This window comes from Suricata suricatta, chromosome X, assembly GCF_006229205.1.
Source record: "Suricata suricatta isolate VVHF042 chromosome X, meerkat_22Aug2017_6uvM2_HiC, whole genome shotgun sequence".
Classification (NCBI taxonomy): Eukaryota; Metazoa; Chordata; class Mammalia; order Carnivora; family Herpestidae; genus Suricata; species Suricata suricatta.
In genome coordinates, this window is record NC_043717.1 from 101164782 (window position 1) to 101192457 (window position 27676).

Below are 27676 nucleotides of genomic sequence, written 5' to 3' on the forward strand. Positions count from 1 at the left end.
AAAATATATATATATATATATATATATATATATATATATATATAAACATGTAATGTTAACTGACTCGTGTTTGCCTGAATTATGCAAGGTCTCAGAGTCTCTCCGGGGTATGTTGTTTTGGATTTTCCCAAAGAAACCTTCTATGTTCTTACTGATGATCTTCCCAGGGTCTCTCCATCAAGTTGCTCCAATTGATATTCGATAATCAAGAACCCTATGTGAGAACCACATCCCCACCTTGCTGCTACTGTGTGCACCTCCATGCAAATGTGGTGACTTGTGTCAAGGAAAGATCCCTCGGTACCGTCCACATGGGCCCTGCTGGGTTTCTGCAGCTTCTACTGCATTGGAGCTGTGCTGTCATTCAAAGAAACAGAAGCGCCATCCCTCTGGTGACTCTGGGCTGCACTCTCAGAAGGGAAGTGACAGGCACAGCCACTCCAGCGGTAAGGAGCCTGAATCTTTTGCCAAAACAACTCCTTGAGTTTATGCATGAGGCTCTTCTCTGGCATCCAGCAGTCATCTGTGGCACTGGCATAGCTACTGCTTTTCTTTTCTTTTTTCTCATTTTAAAAAAATGTTTTTATTTATTTTTGAGAGAGAGAAACAGAATTCAAGTGGGGGAGGGGCACAGAGTCAGAGACACAGAATCCAAGCAGGCTCCAGGCTCTGAGCTGTCAGCACGGAGCTCGACACGGGGCTCGCACCCACGAACCGTGAGATCATGACCTGAGCCGAAGTTGGCCGCTTAACCCATCGAGCCACCCACATGTCCCTAACTATTGTTTTTCAAAGGCACCAAACGTGTGAACACCGAGGCCTTAAGAGCTTTTCAGGGACCTACAAAATTGTTTGAAATCTGAAACATTAAAAAAGTAGTAAAATATAAAATGCCCACTAACAAGCCAAAATTAACATCTACAAAATATAACCTTATAAGAATATGGGTTCTACTAGTAATTAAATGTCCATCATTGGAAAACCACTTTTAAAGAGAGAAAAACTTTCCATCATGGGAAGGAAACTTTACAAGAATTCTTGTTTATGGATGACAACTGTACGATTATCATGTTAATGTATGGAGTGCCGACTGTAATTTACAGAGCACATTCACACTTCTGGTCACTGTGAGATCACCACCCATACTGAAAGAGAACACGGTCGCCTGGGTGGCCCAGTCGCTTAAGCGTCTGACTTCCACTCAGGTCATGATCTCACAGTTTGTGAGTTGGAGGCTTGCATCGGGCTCGCCGCTGTTAGCACAGAGCCTGCCTCAGATCCTCTGTCCCTCTCTGTCTTTCTACCCCTCCCCGCTCATTCTCTCTGTCTCTCTCTCGATCTCGCTCTCGCTCTCAAAAATAAACATTTAAAAAACAGAAAGTGAGACCAATACAATACTACAATAATAATACAGTACTACAATAATTCTTTAGTGTCTGTAATGAAATAGGTACTATTTTAAACCCATTGAACCCATGACATCCCTCTGAGTCAGTTCCCATTATTAGCCAAACTTTGCAGATGAGGAAACTTGGGGGATATTTGCCCAACCAAGCCAGGCAGTGATGGACCTGCAGCCTGAACTCAGGTCTCCTGACCTCACAGGCAGTGTTGGTTCCTCGAGAACACACCGACCTGAAACCATGAAAATGTCACCAGCCAATTGGCATGGGTTTGCCGTAATGACACTAAACTTATTCTGCTGTTACGTAACCACAGGATGATGGAAGTCATTGAATTCATCCTCTGCCTCCAGGCAGGACAAACTAGAAATCATTCCTGATGCATGTAAATCTCGTGTTTTTAGACCCACAAGAGGAAGAGATTTTACAAGCTCTTGAAGTAACATCCGGGATATCAAGAAGAGCTTCTCGTATAGCTCTAACCCTTTTGCCTGTTCTTGGGAAAAGAGGAAAACCTCATTAAAATTACATTTTATTACCATTGAAGAATGCTAAACAGACTCTAATGCAATACAGATTTGGTGCTAAATGTCAAGACTTTTGAGAGAGCTGAAGATCAGTAAAGCGTTTGTAATTCCATTTTGAAATTAGCAGACATGAGTAGAGCGGTCCTTCAACAGAAGCACTCCAGTCAAATTCATAAGTAATCAAGTTAATTCTCTACTTGACGCTTGCTTTAGGGCAGTGATCAGTGAACTGTAGCCTAGGGGCCAAATTCAGCCCACTACCTGTTTTTGTATGGTCTGCAAGCAAAGAATCGTTTTTATGTTTTTGATAGTTGAGAAAATAAAAAATAACATTTTGTATGGGGCACCTGGGTGGCTCAGTTGGTTAAGCATCTGACTCTTGATTTCTGCTCAGGTCGTGATCTCACAGTTCGTGAATTCCAGCCTAGCAACAGGTTCCACGCTGATGGCCTGGAGCCTGCTTAGGATTCTCTCTTTCCTTCTCTCTCTGCCCCTTCCCCATACTGTCTCTCTCTCCCAAAATAAATATGCATTAAAAAATAATGCTTTGTGACACATGAAAATTTTATGAAATTCAAATGTCACTGTCCATCACTGAAGGTTTTTTGTAACACGCCCATCCCTCATTCTCTTACGTATTGCCTGTGCCACACTAGACTGGCAGATTCGTGTTGTACTGTCAGAGGTCATAGTGCCAGAAGGGTCTAAAACATTTACTATCCGGTCCTTTACAGGGGAAAACGAAAACAAAAACCGTATTTTTGCCCACCCACCTGCCTTCACCCAGGTAAAGGAGGGCATGAAACATTTGGCAGCAGGAAGGTCCTAAGCATCTGGAAGACTTCACTGGGTCTTCAGGGTAAGCCCTCTTCTAGCTTTATTTAAATTTGGGCAGCCATGGCCCCAGACTAGTTCTTGCCCATGCAACTCCCCTTGCTCCCACAGCTAGGTGCCCTTTAGTGTTGCTTGACAGAGTTGGGAGGGAGTTTATGTAACCACTAGTGACCTCAGTACTGGTGGCAGATTGGGATGCTACGGAACTGTGCACATGGAAGGTTCTTTTTTCCACTTTGCAATTGTTTACTTACTGATGTAACTGATGCCTCCATTCTTCTTTAGGCAACACCACTAACAGATGGCTATTAACTGACATTTGTGACTGAACCAAATTAATTTACACATTTTGAGTCATAGAGCTCTCTGGATTACTTTATTTTCCACACCTGCATGTCTGCAAGCAATGTCTCATCTATTAATTGGCAAGCTCAGTGGTCTTCAGAATACTGGGATGATTAAATATATCTTCCCTGTTCTTTTTTTTTTTGAGAGAGAGAGAGACAGTGTGAGCAGGGGAGGGTCAGAGAGAGAGAGAGATACAGAATCTGAAGCAGGCTCCAGGCTCTGAGCTAGCTGTCAGCACAGAGCCCGACACAGGGCTCAAACCCATGAACCACGAGAACGTGACCTGAGCCGAAGCTGGACGCTTTCCCAACTGAGCCACCCAGGCGCCCCTATCTTCCCTGTTCTTGAGGAGCTCAAAGCCCAGAGAGGGGAGATAGACCTTTATCTTCCATGAGCTAATTCCATGTTAAACTTCTAAATTCAGCTTCCTGAGACTGGAGAAGAGGGAACAATGACATCTGCCCCAGGAATATCACTGGATCTGAGCCATAGGGTATTCACGGAGCTTTCTCAGGAAATGGGACAGTGAGGGGAAATGGAGGGACCACCAGGAATTTGGAGCACATATCAGATACTATGGAAATGTGAGAGAACGTAAAAATGGCTGAGGTGCTTAGTGACTATAGTGTTCAGTGTATTGATGTAGCAGGGTGGCAAAGGGGGTGGGGGTGGGGAAATGACAAAAGGAAAAGGAAGTGTGCCAAGTGCAAAGGAGACGGAACTTCAAAGAGAAAAGTGGGGACCAGGGTATAGAAGCCCTTGAATACCACAGTGAAGGGTTTACACTTTTGAACTGATGATTAAAAAAACTCCAAAAGCCTCAAAAGCTTTTAAGTGCAGGCATGAGATAACTCAATTTTAGAATCTGGCCACACCATTCAGAATAATGCCATTAAACATATTGAAGTATAATGCAATTCATTATGTGGTTGATAGTGGTTGTATCCGCTAGGGTGCTTTGTTGTTGTTTTTGTTACTGTTATTCTTTTTGCTTTTGCTAGTAGTAACTCCAAAGTCTTAGTGACGTATGACAGCTAAAGGTCATTTCTCAGTAACAGTACATGTCATCCATGGATCGGCTCTGACTTTCCTCTGTGTCTTCTTTGTTTTGGAACCCAGGCTACAGGAGCAGCCCCTATTTGCACCATTCTGCATTCACTTCACATGGCTTAGTTAGATGGTGAGGGGTGTATTGTATAATCATCTCGCAGTCAGGGGAACAAATATTAGAAAGAAACATACAACCAACCAGAGTGTTAATACACAAACGAATGCCCAACCACCTAGGTTTGTGGCTAGACAAGTACTTTGCCTCCAGTAAGTCCTCACCAATACCTGCTCTACTAAATGTAATTGAATCTACTGAGGCCCTATAGGAAGCTGTCAATAGCAGTAATTTGAGACTTGCATGCAGGTAGTATGGAGACTGACAAAGTTAGCAACTCAAGTACCTTAGCATGCTGGGGGGCTGGGGGCAAGGGACTAATATCAACGACTGACATTTATATGGAGCTTCTATGTGACAGGTATTTTACCTGGACTGTCATTAACTATTTAAAGCATCACTCCAAAGGAGGTGCTTCATCATCCTTATGTTATAGGTGAGGACACTGAGGCACAGAGATGATAAGCAATTTTTCTGAGTTTGTGTGACTGGACAGTAGCAGAAGCAGAGCTCTAGTCCATATTGGCTAGCTCCAGAGTACGTGCTCTGACATGCTGCACAAGCCTATTCCCAGAGCCGCAGCCATCACCAGCTGGCCGTTCAAGACAGAGATGCCCTTCCGGGAGCATGTCTGATGCAGGCACTTCCACACTGTCCCCCACACAACCTCAGCTTCCGTGAAAGTGATATTTGATTACATTTTCTGTCACCTAGGATTTCAGTTTCTTATATGATGAAAAGATCCTCACTGCCCTCTTTGGCCCATGTTATGATCTATAATTACCATCCACTTCCACTTATAAAATAAATTAATACCTGAAATGCTTACCTGTGTTTTATTTTTATGTCACAGAGCTATGCAAAAACTCTATTAGGAAAAAGAAAAGAGTTCTGCAAAATAAACAAAAACAAAAACAAAAAACAAGTTTTAACTACTGATCACTTCCAACTGGTTTCCTTGACAGTTAAAGAAATTGGAGACTGGGGGGAAGGAGCAGAGACACGATGGGTCCTTAACACCAGGCTTTCAGATCAGGACTCAACTCAGTCCCAGGTGCTTTCTGCTGTGTCTGCTTGCTCCGGGGTGAGCAAAACGCGACCATGGGTCATATGCAAGGAATGACCAAAGTGACTCCCTCTTCTTTTGTGTATTGCCCCAAGCCCGGGGAGAGAGACCCATTTTCATAAAATGGGATTGATCACTTTGGATTTCCTTTGTCATAATCTAGGGTTTCTTCCCCCCTTTGCTTATTATTATTAATACTCTAGCAGCCAGGTGGGAGGCTGCAGTGGATTCTCAAGTTTTATTTTGCACAATATAGATGGCTTTTCAATAATTTATAGTGTAATGTTTATAATATGTGCATAGGTATTAAGAATTAATGAAGAATAAATAATATCCTAACAATGAGAGTGGTTAGGTAGAATTATCCACCAAGGAATGGGACTGTCAAAATATGCATTAAACGTCTTGATTAGAGCCACCTTTTAAATAGTTTTGTCTGATAGTTTTTTAGAACTGAGTTACATATCCTAAAAAAAATGCTAAATAACTTCTCCATTGTGTCAGGATGCTGTCTAATAAAATGGACCTTTTAAAACACAGAGGCGGAATGCAAGGTCCCATCACTCACGCACATCTCGGCTCCCTTACCACCTATGAGTCAGAAATTCACATCCTTTGTTTCAGGGTTCCACCCTCAAAGCATCTGCTCCTGCTTATCTGTCCACCTTTTTCTCATTCCAAACTTCCAATCTCCTTCCCCCCCCAATTATTAACAACCAATAGACATGTGCACAATATTCCTTATCTCCTGGAAAATTCGTCCTCATTCATTAAGACACAATGCAAATGCCATTTCTGGAAGAAGAAGAAAAAAACCTTCCCTGCTATTAGAACTAGTAGAATTGTCTTCTTTTGTTTGCACTCATGTATAAAGTTGAGTGTGTTCTAATTAAGGCACTTATTTTATATATAGTTATCTATATGCCTCCCATATCAGACTATAACAGTTTTGAGAGTAGGGATTATCTCACTTTGCATTGAATACTTGGCACCTTAACAGAGGGTTTAATATATTTTCATTGAATGGTAATTTTTATCCATCAAGATCCTTTAAGAAACAAGAACTTAAAATTCTGATAGAAGAATCTGTTCATTATTAATCCTATAAGGAAGAATACAGAGTTTATATCTCCAAAGGGTTTTAAGTTACTTTTAATTTTCCTAGACAGAAGAAAGATTTCCTCTCAGAATTTTTACCAGATCAGCAGGGGCCTAATCCTATGCTTGGGATTGCTTGTTGTTAAGTCCGTAAAGAATCCTATCCAGGATACCACAGTGCATCTACTCATCATGTTCCCTTGCGCTCCGCTGTCTGTGACAGTTTCTCAGATAGTCTTTGTTTTTGATGACCTTTGACATTTTTGAAAAACACTCATCAGGGGTTTTCTAGAATGTTGCTCAGTATTTGTCTGGTGTCTTCCCCATGATTTGACTACCGTTACGGGTTTTGGAGAAAAAGACACTAGAGAGAAAGTGCCATTTTTATTACATCAGATCAACATGATTTATCACTGTAAGTCTTGAACTTCACCACCTAGCTGAGCTAGTGTTTGGAAGAGCTCTTTCTCTACTATAAAGTCACTCTTCTTTTTTCCCTTTCTATATTAGACTCTTTGGAAGGAAATCACTGAGCACCCAAATAGGAATGATGCAGTATGCTCCCTGCTCCTTGACAATGTAGTATCTGCATAAATATTTTGGAATTCTATGAGGAAGATATATCTGTTTTCCTCCACTTATTCACTCAATCATTTATATCAGTATGGACTCGCAGATATTAAGTTTATACTTTTGGGTTCTCATCCAATACCACTTTATTTAATTTCTTGCTCAAGTTGTTCCACGTTTGGCCATTGGGAGCTCTTTTAGTTAAGTCCAGTGTCCCTTTGGCATACCCATTTCGTGTGTGCACGTGTGTGTGTGTGTGTGTGTGTGTGTGTGTGTTTTATTTTAGTATTTTTTACTTTCTGGCACTACAAGATATTCCAGCTTCATCATGTATATTTCCTGGGCCATTCCTGGAACCAGCTATTTCTCCAAGTATCCTTGGTGACTTTTATCGGAGAATGGTACTGCACTATCTTTTTTGAAACAGTGACAGGATGATGTAGTGGAGAGCTGTTGTGACACAGTTCGTTCCTCGATGATTTGTGACAAGTAGTGTGTCACACAGTGTGTCACTGGAAAAGAACTGTTCAGTCCATGCAGATACTCATACAATGTACCTGCTACACAAACAGCACAAAGAGTTCCAGTAAGTTCTAAAAGACCCTCTGGTTTCCCATCTTTTTGTTCCTAAGCCAGTTGTTTTGAACCCTTCACATTCACAAAGAAGCTGCAGACAATTGTGCTTTGAGATAAAATATGATAGAAAAGGGAAGTAACCTTTTACACAGACTGTTTGGCAAAACAGTCTCCCAAATAATAGTAATTATATAGTTTGCCAGTTGCATGGTGAGTATAATTAAGGTGACTACATAACGCTGTCACAATTATGATGCCAATTTTAGTTTTTAGATTTTCTAGCATTGTGCAAATTCCAGCTGAAAGATAAAACTGATCATTTGGGCAATCTATTGCTCCATATGGTATTTATAGTACAATTAAAACGTTCACTGCTGCACTTATCAAAAGTTGTATAAGTCTTATAGGATATTAATATATGCTTTAAATAAATGTTACTGCTAATTACTGTAACATGACCTTTTCATTAATATAAAGGTATATGTTGGGACATAAAACAGATGAAGGACAAAAGATACCAAGACATTTCAGGGACACATTTTTTAGTTATTGCCCCTGGCTGACAAGGTTTTCCTTCTAGCAATATTATGAAGCAATATGATTAGCGACAAATGAAGGTTAAGTATTCTTTCCACTTCCTTATGCTTGAAATAAAATTAGCCAGATGACCTTTTCATAATTACATAAAATTACTATATTTTTATCTGTAGCCTGGAAATATACAGCCAAAAGAAAAGCAAATACTCTATTTAATCAGATGTTGATCCCGTCCCCCAGTGCTATTTATTTTCCATCGTACATTTCGGCCTTTGTCATTTCTCATTAGTACAGTTGCAGAGAAATCTCGACTGCTTTTTTGACCTCACATATGCTTTGTTTTCCAATAAGGGAAGCCAGTGGGCCTCCTGTCTGGAACTTTTATCATATTGTCTGAAGCATTTCCTAAAATAAATATGTCAACCAAAGAGCAAAAGAAATGCCACTGACGTTCAGTGTCTCTTGCAAAATCACCATGCAGCCAGTGCTGCCAGTGTTCTGCAGTAAGTGGGGTGAGAGTGGAAGAGCACTCCGTGCGAAAGCGGTGGCAGCGGGGTCACTGACAACAAAGCAGAATGACCATTTTCTAATAATTAAAACTAGCAGTTAGAACCATGTAACAATGGACCAGGCAAGTGGAAATGATCTCGTTACTCCAGCAGAGGCAAGATGCTGGAAATGGAATTTCAGCTCAGGATAGGATGCTAGGCTGGGTACCCTTTGAGGCGTTTTTCAATTCTCCAGTATGTGGGTTTTATTTTGTGAACACTAGTGCATTCTAGATATAGGAAACCTGGCTGGAGAAAGGAGTTCTTGGCAACTCTAAAGTTGAGAATATGTTGTCTATAAAAATTTGGGAGACATTGTTGTATTAAAAAAATACCAAATCATTTTATCATATTTTATTTTCCCTCTTATCTATATATATACCTATATCTATACCTATATCTATATCTGTATCTATATCTATGTATCTTGACCAAAAGGAACAAAGTAGATAACATACTAACAAATTCTTTCCCTAGTTTTGGACCTAATTACTTTAGTAATGGAATTCCACTGCTTTACTAAGTGGTTATTTTACCCTTTGACCAGTTCAAATGAATGAATACTGATTGGATGCATATTATATGCTGTAGTTCTTTGCGAGTCTACACTTTAGTTAGTATATAATTCATATTTTTAGATAAACACCATGTGAGATAGTAGTTGAGTGACTAACATATACGTTTTAAAAACAGAAGACATGGTGGAATGGAATAGCTTGCTAAGTAAAGTATTCCAGCAATAGGTGAAATTTGTAGGATGGGCAATACTCAAATAGAGAAAGAAAGTCATTTCTCATTGAGAAGAATTTTTAGAAACTGTGGAGATGGATGTGAGAATGGCATTTAGTGGGACACTGGCCTGGTAGGGATGCATTACATAGAAGATGCATGTAGGTCAGAGCAGATCAAGTTGGCCTGTTGGAGGAACTCACTGGAGAGGACGTGACTTCCAGGTAACCCATGAGCTGGCCCAGGGCACTCAGAGGCTCTGCACACTCTGACCTGTCCTTGGGATGTGTGTCTCACTTGCCTTTCCTGCTCTCATAAGCGGCCGCAAGGACACAGACTTGAGATAGTGATATGTTGTTGAGACCATCTGGACGGGACACATAACTAGACCCTATTAGACAGTAAACTTTGAAAATCCTGGTGTGTGGTGCTGAGATGTGCTCATCTTGAAACTGCACAGGATAAGCCTTGTATGTGAGTCCCCTCCCTTATTAAACTTGCCACACACCCATGTGGAGTGGCTGACGCTTCTTCGCCCTCTCCTTGTCCTTTGGCACATGGGGCCAGTTTCAGATTTCACCGAGGAAGCTCCCATGTTTGTGAATCAACCCAGCCATGTGGGGTTCGAATTTGATGTAGGTGATGGACAGGCAGAGTGGTCAGTATAGTTCCCCGTGTCTCCCCCTGACTCATGCAACCTGGGTCCAAATCCCAACTCTGCCTCTCCCTAGCTATTTGACTCTGCAAATCATCTAATCCCTCTAAACGTCAGTTTTGTCTTTAGAATGGGCATATTATAGTCCTTTTTTTAAAAATTTTTTTATGTCATTTATTTATTTTTGAGAGACAGAGAGACAGTGCAAGCAAGGGAGGGTCAGAGAGAGAGAGTGAGACACAGAATCTGAAGCAGCCTCCAGGCTCCAAGCTCTCAGCACAGAGCCTGACATGGGGCTCGAACCCACAAACCATGAGATCATGACCTGAGCCAAAGCCGGCCACTTAACTGACTGAGCCACCCAGGCGCCCCGGGAATACTATAGTCCTTACCTCACTGGACTGCATGAGGATCTATGGAGATGATGTATTGTATCTTCTAGCTTTCTGTGGGGCATGGAGCAAATGCTCAATAGTGGGTAGCTGTTGTTACTGACACGAGGCTAGATGTTAGAAGAACCTCAGCAGTGGAACTCGAGGTTGTGAAACTGCTTCTAAGATTAGGTAGCAAGCCAAACCATCTTCACATGCAATAAAATCTTATAAATGTGAAATCAGTTAGGCTTATTAATTCTTAGATGCTCTGGTAAATGCGAGTTAGTGGAGAGAATAAACGCAAGCTTTGCTTTCAGTACAATTTGTAGATTATTTGGGAATTTAGATAATTTCTATACAATCTGGCAGATACTACAATATAAACTGCGTTTTGGAGTAAGAAATGCCTCCTGAATATTAGGCCATGAAATATTTCCTCATGCGTTGTCTTAGGAAACTGAGCTCTTTGGAGCCCAGGGTTTCAACAGCACCGGGGATGGGGCCACGCAGTGGGTGGGAACATTGGAATGACAGTGCCTTGTTCCTGACTCAGAGTGACTCAGAGTAAGTTCTCCATTAATGTGTGCTGCTGGAGTTGTTTACTTTCATTTCCTAAAGGAATCCATGCTCATTGTTCCAAATCATAAAACGGTCCTAAAGGAGTTAAAGCAAAAGAGAGCAGTCCCTTGTCACAGTCTCCTCCAATTCCAGCCCCACATGTCAGAGACAAGTGCTTTAAAAGTCTTTTCATTCTTCTGGTATTTACCTCCATTTTTAAAAAGAATTAGTTTGTACTGCTACTTGCTGGAGTATCAAGTATTGGCATAATTTGTGCATTTCCCTATATGTTAAAACCTTCTTTTCTCTACCCTTATCCTAATATATTTATTATTTTTTTGTTTATTTATTTTGGAAAGAGAGAGGGAGTGCAAGTGAAGGAGGGACAGAGAGAGAGAGAAACAGAGAGAATCCCAAGCAGGTTCCACGCAGTTAGCACAGAGCCCCCACACAGGGCTTGAATCCACACACCATGGGGTCATGACCTGAGCTGAAATCGAGTTGGACGTTCCAACTGAGCCACACAGAAGCCCCATCCTGATATATTTATATCACAATTTTTGGTTAGAATTGTAGTTAATGTTTCTATTATTACTATGTAAATATTATTCACAGCTGAACTATGTAGTGTACAATTATCTAAGTCCTTTTCCTAAAGCATTTTGTATTGCCTGACATGGAATACACCCACTAGCTTCGTTTCCCATGTACCTTTACTTTTCCAAACCCTCACACATTTCTGTAACATTCCTCTTAATATTTTTCACCTAATTGTTGAATATACTTTCAGTCACTCTATCAGTTCTTTTTATTTTATAGGAATCCTCCCTCCCAGCCAAGCTCTCTGTCCCTTTTGCTTCAGTCCAGTTATAAAGAAGTATCACAAACATGACCACTGAATAAAAGAACTGGGGACTAGAAAAAATAACCAGAGGCCAAAAAAGAACCATTAGGAATGTGTGTGTGTGTGCTGTGTGTGTGTGCACCCGGGCGTGCGTAGATACACGTGTCACTGTGTGCACATCTAACTTGAATGTTTATTGGAAATGTGAAAATAAAGTTTGGAAACTTAGGAAAATAAAGTTTAATCACACACCCTCTCTTATTTTCTTGACTACAAAAATAGGAGGTCTGACTGTAGGAGTAAACAGGTAATGACATGAGGAAGGAGTCATGAGGCAAGGAACCTAGGCTCCAGAAGGAACTAACCTTGCCAGTATCTTGAATTTAACTCGGTGAAACAGATGTCAGATTTCCAGCCTCCAGATATAGAAGAGAATATGTTTGTGTTGTTTTTCACCATAGGATTTGTGATACTTTATTATACCTGCAGGCGGCAATGAAGACATTGTGTCCGACATGTTGAAGGTGGAAACAGAAGTCCTTGGTTGTAGGAAATATTCCCAAAGGTTATTTGAGAATTTCTTTTCCATTTTATGTCCTATCGAATGTTACTAGTAAAATATTATACCTTTTATTATTTTTTATATTTTTAAGTTTATTTGAGAGTGAAAGAGAGAGAAAGCACTCACGCAGGGGTGGTGGGGAGAGGGGCAGAGAGAGGGGGGGGAGAAAGAGAATCCCAAGCAGGGGATTCAAAGACAGACAGTAGAGTGGTAAGTGATTCTCACAGCATGGAACTTGATGTGGGGCTCGATCTCACGAACCATGAAATCATGACTTGAGCCGAAATCAAGAGTCAGATGCTCAATTTACTGAGCCACCCAGCAGCTCCTATTCTTTCTTTCTTATCTTTTCTCTCCTTTATCTGTGCTTGTCTTTTTATTCTCCTTTTTGGCAATGAATTTAATCTTTTTATTGTCTTATATTTTTAATAAACATTCAAATGAGAGATATACACATTGACACATGTGCATGTTAAGACATACATTCTTAAGAGTTCTTTTTTTGTCCTCTGCTTAGTTTTTTAATAGCTTCCTGTTCTATCTTCATGAATGAGTGATTACAAAGTCTCCTCTTGTTTCTTTGAGGGTAGCAATAATAGATTGGTTTATGCTTTGAAATGTTTTTCTGTTCTGAATTGTTCTCTTTTCTTCTCTTTCACGTGAGAGGATTCCACTTATTTTCATGTTTAAGGGTAATTGATTACACATGACCTGGGAGCTCTGGAGCATGAGCCAGCCTTGTCAGATGGTGTGCTTCATTCTAGGGTGATTGCATGGGAAGCCTGATGTTCGTTTAAAGGTTACCTCCAAATCGAAACCTATAGTGCACTGTCCAAAGGAAGGGTGTACAGAGTTGAAGAGGGGAAGGTATTGGTGAGTTAAAGCCTTAACTCTTCTGTGTATAGAATTTCAGACAATTCTCATTTCAACTCTGTTTCTTCCATGACCTTTGGGTATAGCTATTGACTCCAAATCTGAGCTTTTCAGGAATCCACAGGGCAAGTTGATTCATGTCTTGTTGCTGCTCATCTGTACACATTTCTTTGAAAAATGTGTGACATCTTCATCTGTTGTCTCCTCTGCCCTTCTCTTTGTCCTTGTGGGATTATACCATTTTCATTCTTTGTACCATAATATTAGTAAAATTTCAAGGAGTAGAAATAAACACAAATTCAGCCTCCTAATGATCTACTGAAAGTGACTCGTTAAATATTTGATGAAATAATGAATGGAAAACCAAGAAATGGTGGAATGATTAAATATGATGAAGGTATATAGCTGTTTGCTGACCATGGTTCATGGTGCTTTTAATATATTTTAAGTTTTTAGTCCTTAAACATTATAAGACTGACAGAGAGATACTAAAAAATGGCATAATATCAGGGGTACATCATGTGTAGGTATCTAATTGTAATTTTTTCTTACAGATGAACTGTTAGTCACACACATTTGCCTCTCAGTCAAGGTTAATGGAAGATATTTAGTACCACTAATTTTTATGCAAATAGAAACCTTATGAGGGAAAGAAAGCAGAAGTTAGTGACCTCATTTTAGAAACAAAGAAACAGATCCAAGAACTAGAGCAATCTATTAAATGTTTCATGTCAGGCCAATGGTATGTCCAGAAATTGAAACCAAATATTCTGACTCTTAGATGTTTTCTTTCCTCCAATGTACCCTGCACTCTCTCTGAAGACCATATGTGGCTGAAGTTATTGTATTTTCTTGATGATTAGCATTTCCCAAAAAAGAAAAAGCAATAAATTAATAAGTCTGAGTGGTGGAAAAATTGGAGATAATTTTATTAATTTGAAAAAATTATAACAGTTTTATCTAATACAAATTGACTATTATAATTCTTTATTAAAATATTAATATGTTTGGTATTAAACTTTGCCACACTACTGCAAAAATGCATCCCCCTTTAAAAGGATGCTATAAATATTGGAGTCCAGTTGTCACATTATTAAGTGTATTTATTTAGCTATAAATGTATAGGTGTATGTATTTGGCTAAATATATCTTACATGATCAATTATATCTTGCACATATGTTACATGTATAAATGGTGGCCAAAATCAGACAGTATTTAGTGGTTCCAATAAGAGCTATTTGTATGAAATGAATTAATGATTTGCCATTTAAGCATCTTTTTTTCCTACTTTTTGACTAGATTTTCTTATGGTAACTCATGTCATTTGAGCACTATTATTTAATTATATCATATGGCTATTTATGATTCTAAAATAGAAGATGAGGTGATAAGCTCTGAATATGATTTGCATAGCGAGCTAAATGAGACTCCCAAGGCTAGGAATTATAGTGATTTCCTCTACTTGCTACTCAGAACTTTCCAAGCAAATACAAAGGTGCTGAAGATTGGGAATATTATAACCTTGGAAACACAATAGGAATAAGCTTTTGTTGGAGTAGAGCTATCCACAAAGAAAGAGCATGTAAGGGGCACTGGAGCAGGAATACATTTTGTATATTTGGAGAATCACAGGGCCACGGTGACTGGAGTGGAGTTAGAGAGGTAGAGTGGGAGATGAAGTCAGACAGGAAATCAGATTATATGGAGACTTGTAGGTCATAATCAGAACTTGAAATTTTACTCAAAAAATGATTGATGATAGCTGACTTTTAATAATGAAATGGATTGATATGACTTTTGTAATGTTAATTTTGGTTTCTGTATTATGGGAGCAAAACTGAAAGTGAAGGAACGCCTGAGTGGCTCAGTAGGTGAAGCGTCCAACTCTCGATTTTAGCTCAGGCCATGATCTCATTGTTCATGGGATCCAGCCCAGTGTTGGGCTCTGCGTACACAGCAGATTCTCTCTCCCTCTTTCTCTGACCCTCCCCCTACCTCTCTCTCTCAAAATAAATACATAAAGGAAAAAAAAAAACCTGAAACTGAAGATAAAGGTGGCTTGGACCAGGGAAGTTGTGATTCAGGCAGTAAAAAGAGGCAATATTAGTAATGAACTTGAAGGTAGAGATGGAAGGGCTTCCTGTTTGTTTTAGGTTTTTTGAGCACACAGGAAAGGAGGCAGCGTGCGTTGATTAGGAACAAACTGTACAAAACTGATTTATTTTCCATCTTTGGTCAAATTGCAAGACGGGCATTTGAAAGCAATATAGAAAACTGTCTGTACTTCATCATGTAATTTCAGGAAATCTCTCAGAATTGCACTGCTAAGATGGAAATATGCAAACTAGATGTCTGTGCAATTGGGTAGATTAATTGATGGTGAACTGCTGTGCTCAGATGGTTCTGATTAAAGAAACAATGGCACCATGGGGCAGGGAAGCTAATGGCCTGATGTAGGACATTGGCCTTGGCCTAGCCCTGGTTAGTAATGTTATTAATGACTTGAAGGAAGAAGATACAAAAATAATATTGATCATTTTTATGGATGACACGTAAATGAGGCTACATTAAGGGATAAAATCTATAGCCTTTATATGGTGAGTTTTACCATCTTGAATTATGTAGTGACACATATCTATATTTCCGTTTATGACTTCTCCGTGTTCTATGTTGCTGTTGACAGGAGTCAGAAGGCCTGTGTCATGAGTGCTGCTGAGTGGAGAACAGTGGGGAAGTGGATGACACAGCCAGAACTCTGTTTCAGAAAGATTATTCCAGTGGCAGAGAAGAGGATCGAGATTGGCTGAATAATAAAAACGCTGCAGGGTAAAAATTCTGTATGTATATCTTTGTTTTCAGTAAAGTCTTTTTTTTAATGTTTATTTTTGAGTGAGAGAGAGCACAAACAGGTGAGGGCAGAGAGAGAGAGACCAAGAATCCCAAGCAGGTGCTGCACTCATTACTGAGCTCCATCCCATGAACCATGAGATCACGACCTGAGCCAAAATCAAGAGTCGGGCTCTCCACAGACTGAGCCACCTAGGTGCCCCTTTCAGTAAAGTCTTATTAAGAAACTGAAATCTTTTGCTTATCTAGTCATTAAGTGACTTTGGGCATTGTTTTTCTATCTTTGCCCATGGAATTATACTTCTCTCTTTTGAGAATGGTGCTTTTGTGGCTTCTGAAAATTTTTTTTTAAAAATGTGAGCTACTCTAGTGACCCTTCAAAGGAAGGTTCTTTGGCAAAGGAGAGCACACTTCTTTTTGGCCAGAGTTGCTTTTTGTTCTGTTGTCTGATCCAAGAATCAAACAAAGTGTCAGGAAAATCCTTATGGGATTTTTATAGCATGGTGGGCTTTCACCCCATAGTGCCCTGAAGGAAACCTGTTTGAACAGGAAATTTGAAATACCTCTCAAAAGGGGAATGCTTTTTCACAGCTAAATGTCAAGTCAAAAAATGGTTTCTTATCTTCATATTCCCGAGGCAGCAATATTGGAAAGATTTCCTTTTCAAGGTCTCTATCTAGAAAGCCAAGAGCACAATTATAAGTGAGGATAAGAGCTATAAATTACATATTGAAAAACTCTCAAAACATGAGTTTTATTTCAGATAAAGTTTGTAGTATATGCCTTTATTGCTACTTCAACAATGCTTATTTTAATTTCTAGGCTGCAATATTTAAATTATTTGATTCTAGTCCCAGAAGAAACAGTATTAAAACTGTAGTTTCAAATATAGGTTTGAAAAAAGGATTTATTAAAGATTTTTTTACTGAAAATTACTGTGACATACAGTCTCTAAAATGGGTCCCCAGTGATCTTATCCTGCTAGCATTCACTTTCATGTGTAATACTCACCCCTTGAGTGTGGCCTGGACTTATTGATTCACTTCTAACAAATAAAACGCACAGAAGTTATGGTCTGTCAGTTCTGAGATTAAGTTGTAAAAGGTAGTGACTTCTGACTTAGGTGATTTCTCTCACTCTCTCTTGGATTCGTCACCCTGGGGAGAGATACCTGCCATGTCGTTATGCAGCCATCTGGAGAGGCCCATTGTTCAACACAACCAACTTCTGCAACCAGCTGTGTGAGGGAGCTTGGAAATGAATTCCTTTCTTCTCCAGTTGAACTTGCAGATGCGACCACCAACTGACCCTCTGGGCTGTACTTCAAGAGAGACATTGAGCCAGAGACAGAAGGTAAGTTGTGTCCAGATTCCTGGGACACAGATACTTTGAGATATTGGTTTTCTTAGGCTTCAGGTTTTGAATTAATTTATTATGCAACAGTAGATAACAGTACACTGGCCGTCAATTATGTTTTACTTTTCATTTCCTAAAACTACCATTTTCTCTGTCACTGCAGATTTGGTTACCGAGGAAACCCAATAGTACTCCAAACTCTCTCCTGTATTGTTAATGTGTTTTTAAAGTCACATTCTAATAAGAAAATAAGAGTAAAATACTATTGACGGAAACAAAATGCCACTCTTCTCTACCTTATTACCATGATGAGGGCAAACCTATTTATTAAACATATGTTGGGCATTTCTCCTTCCCCATTTAGAAGAGACTGTCAATGCGCCCTGATAGATATCTTTACTTTTACATTTCCCAGCATTCTTTTTGCAATTAGGTGGTCCATGTGACTACTTTTGGCCATTAGAATGTAGGTGGGAGTCGTGAGTGTCACATACAGTCCAAAGTTGTCATCTTATCTTGATTAACACCACCCCAAGACCCCTTACCTGCCCCCCCATTCCAATCTTGAAAGGAGGAAGGATTCTTTGGGGTAGTATCTTTGAGCTGCTAAATTGTGGCCAGCAATAAAAGCTAAAATGGTTTCCATTAGAAAGTACCTGGACTTATTCTCTTAAGAGCTGAAGACCTCAGATAGGAAAGAGGACAGAGAAGACAGGAACAAAAAATGAGGTGGAGTTTATTTGGTTTTGGTTTATTTAGAATTATTTGCTTTTCCTGTGCAAATCTAAAAGGGAATCGTGACTGCTAATTTGTGATTAGTGAAAGAAACATAGGGAAATTAGGTGTGTGAAGATTTTTAGAATGTAGTTTTGGATGGCATGTGTTGGTAAATATTTTCATTGCTTTCCAGTATGGCTTTAGAATCAGTGAAGAATTTAGCTATACTAAAAATGTTTTACTGATGACCCACTCTGATCTGGACACCGGGCTAGGAGCCAGAGTCAAAACTGAACAAGACAGATATTGTCCTTGCTTACAGAACAGGGGCACACATATCCTTACCCTCTAGGAGTTTACGGAGTAGAATGTGATAGGAACTAAATAATTATATATACTTAATCTTGCTGAGCACTGAGGAATGTATAGAATTATTGAATCATTATATTGTAAACCTGGAACTAATATAATACTGTATGTTAACTAGACTTGATTTTAAAAAATTAAATTAAAAAATAGTTAAATAATAGTAATGTGTGATGGGTGCTGTGATGTGGGAAGAAGAAGATGCTAAGGAAATATAGAGGAAGGGCTCCTAACCCAGACGGGCCAGGAGGCAAGACTTCTAAGAGGACCTGGCAGGTGAGCCAGAAGCAGTCATGTGCACAGGAACTCTAGAGGTGAAGGGTGCGGGGAGCAGGGTGGATAGCTGAGTGGAAATGTTTCGACTTGGCGCATGGGAGCTCTTCGTGGAGCAGTTATTTCACTTTCTCCCTGTAGCCTCTCAGCAGAGCTCAGGTCTGAGATCATGGAGCCAAGCTAAGGGCTTAGTTTAGGTTCCTATGCTATCCATCTGTCATCCACCCTGAGAAATGGTCCCTCTCCCAAATGCCCATGCAGATACACCTCAGTGCCCATGCAAACTCAAAAAAAATAAATAAATAAATAAAGACCTCTTGTATCCGAACAATTCAATGGACTCATTCAAATAGACGTTGGACACTAGCTGCCCTATCCTCAGACATGTCGGAATTCCTACAGTGGAAAAATTGTAGATTCAAACCATTACTATCCCACATACACACTTCAAGTATTTGTCTATGATGCTCTGTAATCTTAATACATGTATTTAATGATAGCTTAATATTTTACTGTATTAATGTAGTCAGATTTATTTAACTGTTCACCGCTTTGGAGACATTTACATTGTTTGCTGACATTTTCCAATTATAGTTAACATTTTAATGAATGCCGTTAGACATCTATTTTCTGTTGCTTTATTTTCTTGCATGAAGCTCTAAGAATTAATTACTGGATTGGTGAAGCATTACAGCCCTTTGGAAGTGGCATGACTAAGATTGTTGTATAGTTCCTCCTTGGTCAAGTTCCCCCACGGTTTAAAGCATTGATTCCCTTCCCTGGAAATGAGAAGAATGATAGAACCTATCTCACAGGAATATTGTCCAAATTAAGTGAGTTAGTGTAGGGAAGGCACACAGGGAGTGTGGTGCATAGACAATGCTGCTGGAAAGCCAGTGCCGTTCAGGTGACCCGAATGGAAACTAGGAAACCAGTTATAAGGTGAATTGCTTTTGTTCAGATGAGAAGTGATGGAAACTTGGACTCCCACTGTGGTGCTGAAATCAGTAAAAAGCGTATGGATTCAAGAAATATCTCACATGTAGAACTGAGAATTGGTAATGGGTTAATGTGCAGGGAGTGGTAAAAGAAAGACAAGTCAGGGTGACTATAAAGGTTTTGGCCTGAGTAATGGAGAGGAGGCGGTTTGTGTGTGAATGCCTTGGGAGAGGCTCTAGGCTCCAAAGCTGGAGGAAGAGGCTGACTGGGAGAGGTTGCTGTTGGGAGAAGAGACTGTAGCCTCTTAAGTCCGAGATTCGGATTCAAACACAAGTTCCTGCACTTACCAGTATGTTACCTTGAACGTCACTAAAACCTCTGTCTATTTCATTTTTCTCCTGCAGCAAGTGGACAAAATAACAATCTGTAATGGTGTGGTTGTGAAGCTAAATGCAATAATGCACACAAAGCATAGCACTTAGCATAGCACGAGGTACGCGGTAAGCATTCAAAAGACATTATCGACATGTTATTTTACAAGCAGACATCATTATGGCCAGTACAGTGCATTTTATGACACAGTTTTGAATAGTTAATCAAATCATTGGTCACATTTTTAACATAGTGTGCAGCACATGACTAATTATCAGGAAATAGTGTGTATACACCCACAAGCACAAATATATGCACTTTTGTGAAACTCTTGAGGTAATATCCAGGTAGTCACTATGTAAAGTTGTGCCAATAACTTACATTTTAATCATGTGCTGACCACAATTCTAAGCATCTTACATATAAAAATTAGATGAATCACCTTAACTTCTTCTGGAAGTCACTGTTGTTCCTTATCAGATAAAGAAACAAAAGAAAGAGACGTTGAATCCCTTCCATCATCAGGCTAGCATGATTTGGAACCCCTGTTCTGTCTCCAACCCACCCCCGTCCCCCACCCCCCCACTCTTATCCCCTAATGTCCATCTTAGTAACAAGCTGTGAGTATGACAACACTCATGGATAAACTTTAAAAGATGGGAGATGGTTGTGATTATGGCAATCATCTTGCTCCTCACTGTAATGCTGTCTTTGGGATGGTCCTTGTGCCTTCTGGCCTGGGACGTGCTCCTGTCTTGAAAGGGCTATCCATTAGCACAAACGTGTGTGGAGATCCCAGATCCTGTAAACCCTGAATTCTCGTCTTCATATTAAAAGTAGCCTTGTGCTTAGGCCCCTGGGTGGCTCCGCCTGTTAGGCGACGTCCCACTCTCGGTTTCAGTTCAGGTCATGAACTCATGGTTCATGATTCTGGGACGTTTGTCGGATGCTGTGCTGACAGCATGGAGCCTACATGGGATCCTCTCTGTCTCTGTCTCTGTCTCTCTCAAAATAAGTAAGTAAACTTAAAATAAAATTAAATTTTTAAAAAAAAGCAGCCCTGTGCTCATGCTTCTATTCCTTTCTTGATTTTTCACTGGGTGCCCTTTGCTTACTATGGATCTCAGATTTCCAATCTGTTTATATATTTCACACTAATCATCTAATGGTCCCCAGAAATAACAGGAAATTCTTTTCCATTGAGTACTGTTGGAAGGTTTCAGAATGAGTGATATCTTCTCTTATACTGATTATTCCATGTTTGGAATTTTTGTCTTAATTACTCTGTTGCAGTTTGTTGTGCCCTGCTTTCTGGAATTAGGATTATTTCCCTGATCCTGTAATCTATGCTCTGGGTTGAGCTTGTGCCCAGGCAAAGGCGAGTATTCTTTCTGTGCTTAGAATAAATCTTTTGACAAGATAAATGTATACATTTTGAAATCTTTGCAGGATATGTTTCAAAAGCAAAACAAAACCTTCAAAACAGTTTAAACAATTTTTAAATGCATACAACTTTTGAGTAACGGTCCATGATGAAGAATCCCCCCCAAAAAAGTTGCCAATATATGCTTACTTTCTCTAAATACTCTATTGCAGTACTAATGAGATCATAGCAAAGTAGAAGAAAGTGAATAAGTATTTAAAGATTTATTGAGGAATGAAATATATTTAATACACACCAACTATATACTATTTCTGCCCTTGAAAATATTGAATAATTCAGGCCAAATGTGAATACCACACTAAAACTTATTTTTTTTTAATGTTTACTTGTAAGAGACAGAGGAAGACACAGCATGAGCAGGGGCAGGTCAGAGAGAGAGGGACACACAGAATCGGAAGACAGGTTCCAGGCTCTGAGCTAGCTGTCAGCACAGAGCCCGAAGCGGGGCTTGAACCCATGAACCCTGATATTATGACCTGAGCCGATACCAGACACTCAACTGTCTGAGCTACTCAGGTGCCCCTATAATTGTTACTTTATACTTTAGAATACTTAATACTTTATATTTGTTACATATATAGTTGATGCACCATTCCTTTTATCTTTATGGGCTATTACAGGCTCTGTGAAGTAGGTATTCTTTCCATTTTATTTTATTTTTTAAATATTTACTTTTGAGAGGGGGGAGGAGTAGAGAGAGAGGGAGGCCCAGAATTTGAAGCAGGCTCCAGGCTTTGAGCTATCAGCACAGAGCCCATAGCGGGGCTCGAACTCACGGACTGTGAGAACATGATAACAGCCAAAGTTGGACACTTAACTGACTGAGCCACCAAGGCACCCCTGAAACTTATGTTTTAGTCCATGTATTATAACTGTGCCATTGCCTTTCCATTTCCTAAGCACAAAACAAAGCAAAACAGAACAAAACCAAAACCCTATTTCACTGAGGACTTGCAAGGCCTTTATTTTTTTTTTCAGTTTTACTAAGGGATAATTGACAAAAACTGTATATATTTAAGGTGTACAATGTGATGGTTTGGTATATACATGCACATTGTGAAATGATTACCACAAATACTCATCTCTTTAGTTATCGTTTTCTTCAATTTGGTGAGAAAACTTAAGATCTACTCCCTAGCAAATTTCAGGTATACAACACCATATTATAATAACTCCAGTCACAACGCTCTGTGTTACATCCCCAGAATTGATCAACTCTTTTAACTGAAAGTTTGTGTCCTGTGACTAACATCTCCTCATTTTCCCCACATGCCAGTCCTTGGCGACCACCATTCTACTGTCTAAAAGTTTGACTTTTTAAAAACTTTATTGTAAGATTCCACATGTATGTGATACTGTATAGCATGTGTCTTTCTCTGGATGGCTTATTTCACTTTGCATCATGCCTTCCAAGTTCATCCGTATTGTAACAAATGGCAAGATTTCCTTCTTTTTATTTCTGAATGGTATTCCACTGTGTGTGTGTGTGTGTGTGTGTGTGTGTGCGCATGTGTGTGTGTATTCGTCAGTTGATGGACATTTGCACACTTACCATTTTATCAACCATTCATCTGTTCCACATCTGGGCTCTTGTGACTAATGCTGCAATGGCCATGTGAGTGCAAGTTCAGGATCACTTCAAGACAGTGATCTAATTGCCTTTGGATATATGCCCAGTAATGGGATTGCTGGATTGTGTGGTACTTCTATTAATTATTGGAGGAAACTCCATTCTGTTTTCCACAGTGGGGGTACCAATTAACACTTCACCAATAGTGTACAGAGATTGCAATGTCTTCATAGCTACATCTGGTGAGAGTTGGGGACAGCAGCTCCTTTGGGGCATGCTGTCACTGGGGGTTGTGGAAAGACCTCAAGTAGGAAGACAGAAAATTGAGCTCTATGTCCTCAGTCCTCTCATCTGGAAAAGGAAGCAAATAATTAAACTAGAATAGTGATTTTAAATCATGATTTCATAGTGGGGTCTCTTCAAAATAATGACTTCTTACATTATAAACAGCTAAAATTGGAGTCCCTGAGGTCACATGGTGGAACTTTTGTACCTTGCGGAATAACAACAACAGTATTGACAATAGTTATAATTTAAAGGCTGACACTGCTTATCCATTTGACAAATGCTCCCTGAACAAATATTGACCTACTATGAGCCAAGCATTAGTATAGGTGCTGAGAAAACAATGTTAAACTGAACAAAGTCTTTGTTCTCTAGGGACTTACTTTCTATTTGAGATTCTATCCCAAACCCTGCCATGATCTTTGGATTGCTCACTGAGCTAAGTATAGATTTTCCCGGCATCTAAGGCCCTCAATCACAAGACCCCAACTTACTCTCTCTGCTTTCTTTTTTTTTTATTTTTTTAATGTTTATTCATTTTCTAGAGACAGAGAGAGACAGAGTTTGAGCAGGGGAGGGACAGAGAGAGAAGGAGACACAAAATCCAAAACAGGCTCCAGGCTCTGAGCTGTCAGCACAGTATGATGCAGGGCTTGAACTCACGAACCATGAGCTCATGACCTAAACTGGAGTAGGACGCTCACCTGACTGAGCCACCCAGGCGCCCATCTCAGCTTTCTCTCTCACTACCCTCCTTGATGTGTCTGAGAATTTTTCCAGAGTGGAAAGTTCACTCTTCCTGACATTTTTCACAATTTTTAATGCATACTGAAAGGTTTCTTGTGTTATGTGTCATTTGCACACTCCGTCATCCCCAATGTATTTAGATCTGTATGTATTTGGTATATTTGATTCATTGTCCATTTGTAATTCCAAGGTACATAGATCACTTTTCAGAAACTTAAGTATATATTTCACCTTGCATTATGCCTATATTATGTACTTGTCATTTTGCCTTTGTCTATTTCTATATCAAAAGGACTTTAAAGACTGGCAACACATATTATTCATTGGCCATATAAAAATTTTAGAGTTTTAGACATTCCTTGCACTTGAAATGGGATATTTATAGGGAATTGAATGAATATTTATGACTCTGAAGTAACAAAAGGTAGATCTGTGGACTATTATGTCTTTATTTTCAGAGTAATACTTTGGTTATGAATAAGAATAGTCAAAAGGTTAATATTTATTGAACACTCACTTTGTGCCATTCACTGTTCTAAATGCTTTATGTGTCTTTGAGGTCGGTAAATAAAGGAACTGAAATTTAATGACGTGTCTAAGCTACACAGTCTAGGAAATGATGCAGGTGGGATCCCAAACCACACAATCTAGTTCCAGACTCCATTTTCTCAATATTTCTAGTATTCTGTGGACATATTAATATTATTCCTTACAGTTTCTGTATATCTTAAACTTTTCAAAATGAGATATTGTTAATAAGCTCTCAAAGAACACAAATGGCATGATGAGTAAGTTAGAATGGAATAAACCTGTGTTTAATCAGTACATCTTTTTGACAACATAAATGGAAATATTCACTCCATTAGCATAACAGACCATAGGTTGGTAACCTACATGAATTATAAATCCATGTCTGTTCAGCCCTTTCCTATTCCTAATCAGGAGGCATAACTTGTTTCAGAGGAGGAGCCAATGCTAACTGAATCTCACCATAGCATTGGAGGAATCCATCCTAGGCAGGGCCTGCCTCAGAAGAGGAAGGCAGTACTAGGGCTCAGGGTGAGAGCCTTTTAGAGGGAAAGATGCACTTAGTTACCTGGGAATCCCTGATAGATAAAGGGATGAGATATGATCTACAGAAAAACAAAATTGATTGCTTACTGAGTTTTTAGAGTATTGTCATGGCATTTAAGAAGGGAGAGCCACGATTTCTAACTCAGCTAGATGTGCCAGAGAGGTTGTGTGTGAAATAAGACTAAAAGCCCTGCTTGGATCCAGCAAGTCTGTGTCCATCCCCATTGGAAACCACGTATGCCCCTGCGGCCTTTGCTATGGGTATTATGTACTAGCTGTGTGGCCTTCTGCAAGATTGTTCTCCGTTTCCTCCTCTGTGAAATTGATGTAACAAAAGCAGCGTTCTCAGGCTCTGATTGCAGTCAGGTGCCATATATGCAAAGTATCAAGTGCAGTGCATGGCACTGAAAAAGGATTAAATGGGACTGCCATTTTTTTTTTATCATTGCAACTCTCATCTTGCTATTTCTGATATAAATTGGCATTTTAATTGACACACAGACATTGTATTCTGAGTTAACAGCCAGAGTGTAGACTTAACAGCTCTACTATGGTAGATTATAATAATCCTTGTTCCCTAAATTTCTCATTTATAAAATAGGTATAGTAAAATGAATAACCTCATAAGATTATTGTGAGTATTAAATGGGTTAAGGCGCATACAGTTTTGTTTTTGTTTTTGTTTTTTAGAGAGACAGTGGTGGGGGCAGAGAGAGAGAGAGGGAGAGAGAGAGAATCTCAAGCAGGTTCATTGCCTAGCCCAGAGCCTAATCTCACAACAGTGAGATAATGACCTGAGCCAAAATCAAGAGCCAGACACTTAGCTGACTGAGCCACCCTTGGCACATAAAATTTTTAAACTGATTTGTGACAGCAACTGAACAGTCTCTGATATTATTATTATTGTCAGAGTGGTTGCTGGTGTTGCTGTCTTTTGGCAGTTTCCAAGACTCTTTGGAATAAAAGGAGGAAGATGAGGGGAAAAAAACGTGGGAAGTAAAAGAATTTGTTTAAAGAGGAGAAATTGAATTCTGTTTTTATTTGAGGTAGATGAAGGCATAAAAATATGCAGAGGCTCTTGCCTTTTACTAAATCTCTGCATCTTGAGATATTCTCTTCACCAGTGCCCAGATCCTCTCCTCAAGTCCTCTGGAGAGGGACTAAATTGACTGAGGCAACTTAGATTAGACAGTCAAGGAAGGAAATGACCTGAGAGGTGAGACCTAAATAAGAGTCAGCTCACTGAGGGGGGAGCCTTCCAGGCAGTGGCACCAGCACTCATTCCCAGCTCTGAGGATGGGAAGAACATAGCACGTTTCAGGAAGTGCAAGAAGACCAATGTAGCTGGAACCAAGTGACCAAGTTAGAGAGGGATAGTATATGAGACCAGCACAGTAACAGCAGAGTAGGTCTTGCCCAGTTTTATTGAGGTTTAATTGACAAATAAAATTGTATACAGTAACCCCTTGGTTTGCAAGCATAATTTATTCTGGAAACACTTGTAATCCAAAGCATTTGCATATCAAAGCAAATTTCAAGAACCATTGGTTCAGTTACAATCATGTGACATTTGGTGTCACATATTACTCAAATTGCAAGACATCACTCATTTATCAAGATAAAATTTATTAGAAATATCTGCTTGTCTTGTGCAACACTTGCAGAATAAGTTACTTGCAATCCAAGGTTTCACTGTATATTTAAAGTTTCACTGTATATTTAAAGTGTACGATGTGATGATTTGATATATGTATGCATTGTGAAATTATTTTCAGAATCAAGTTATTTAGCACATCTATCACCTCACATAGTTACCTTTTTAAATTCTTTTTGTGGTGAGAATGGTCTCTCTTGGGAACTTTTAAGTATACAACATAGTAATATTAACTATAATCACTATGCTATACATTAGATCCATAGAACTTATTCATCTTATAATTGAATGTTTGTGCCATTTGACTAACATCTCCCATTTTCTGCGTATCTCGGGTCCTGGCAATCACTGGGCTACTACTCTCTGAATTCAGCATGGTTTTGTTCTGTTTTTAGGTTTCACATATAAGTGATACCATGGAGGACTTGTTTTTATTTCTTTTCTGATATGAAAGCCTTTTATTTCTTTGTCTTGCCTGATTGCTTTGGCTAGAACTCCTAGTACTATATTGAATAGAAGTGGTGGAATGGGCATTCTTGCCATGTTCCCGATGAAAAGCTCTTAGCTTTGTACCATTGACTATGATGTTAGCTATAGGCTTTTCATAAATGGCCTTTATTATGTTAAGGCTTATTCCTTCTATACCTCATTTTTTAGAGTTTTTCTTATGAAAGGACATTGAACTTTCTCAAATGTTTTTGTGCATCTAATGAGATGATTTTTTCTTCCTTCCATTAATATGCTGTATTGCATTTATTGATTTG

The 27676-nt window shown here is 39.4% G+C and overlaps 1 long non-coding RNA gene across 1 annotated transcript in view; it reads left to right on the forward strand.

Annotated features, from left to right (window-relative positions):
• The window catches only part of LOC115283251, a 61843-nt gene that overhangs the window by 24295 nt on the left and 9872 nt on the right, over positions 1-27676 (forward strand). Inside the window, exons 2-3 of the long non-coding RNA XR_003904969.1 lie at positions 15952-16105; positions 17306-17468. This is a non-coding gene — a long non-coding RNA (uncharacterized LOC115283251). The remainder of the gene's footprint in view (positions 1-15951; positions 16106-17305; positions 17469-27676) is intronic.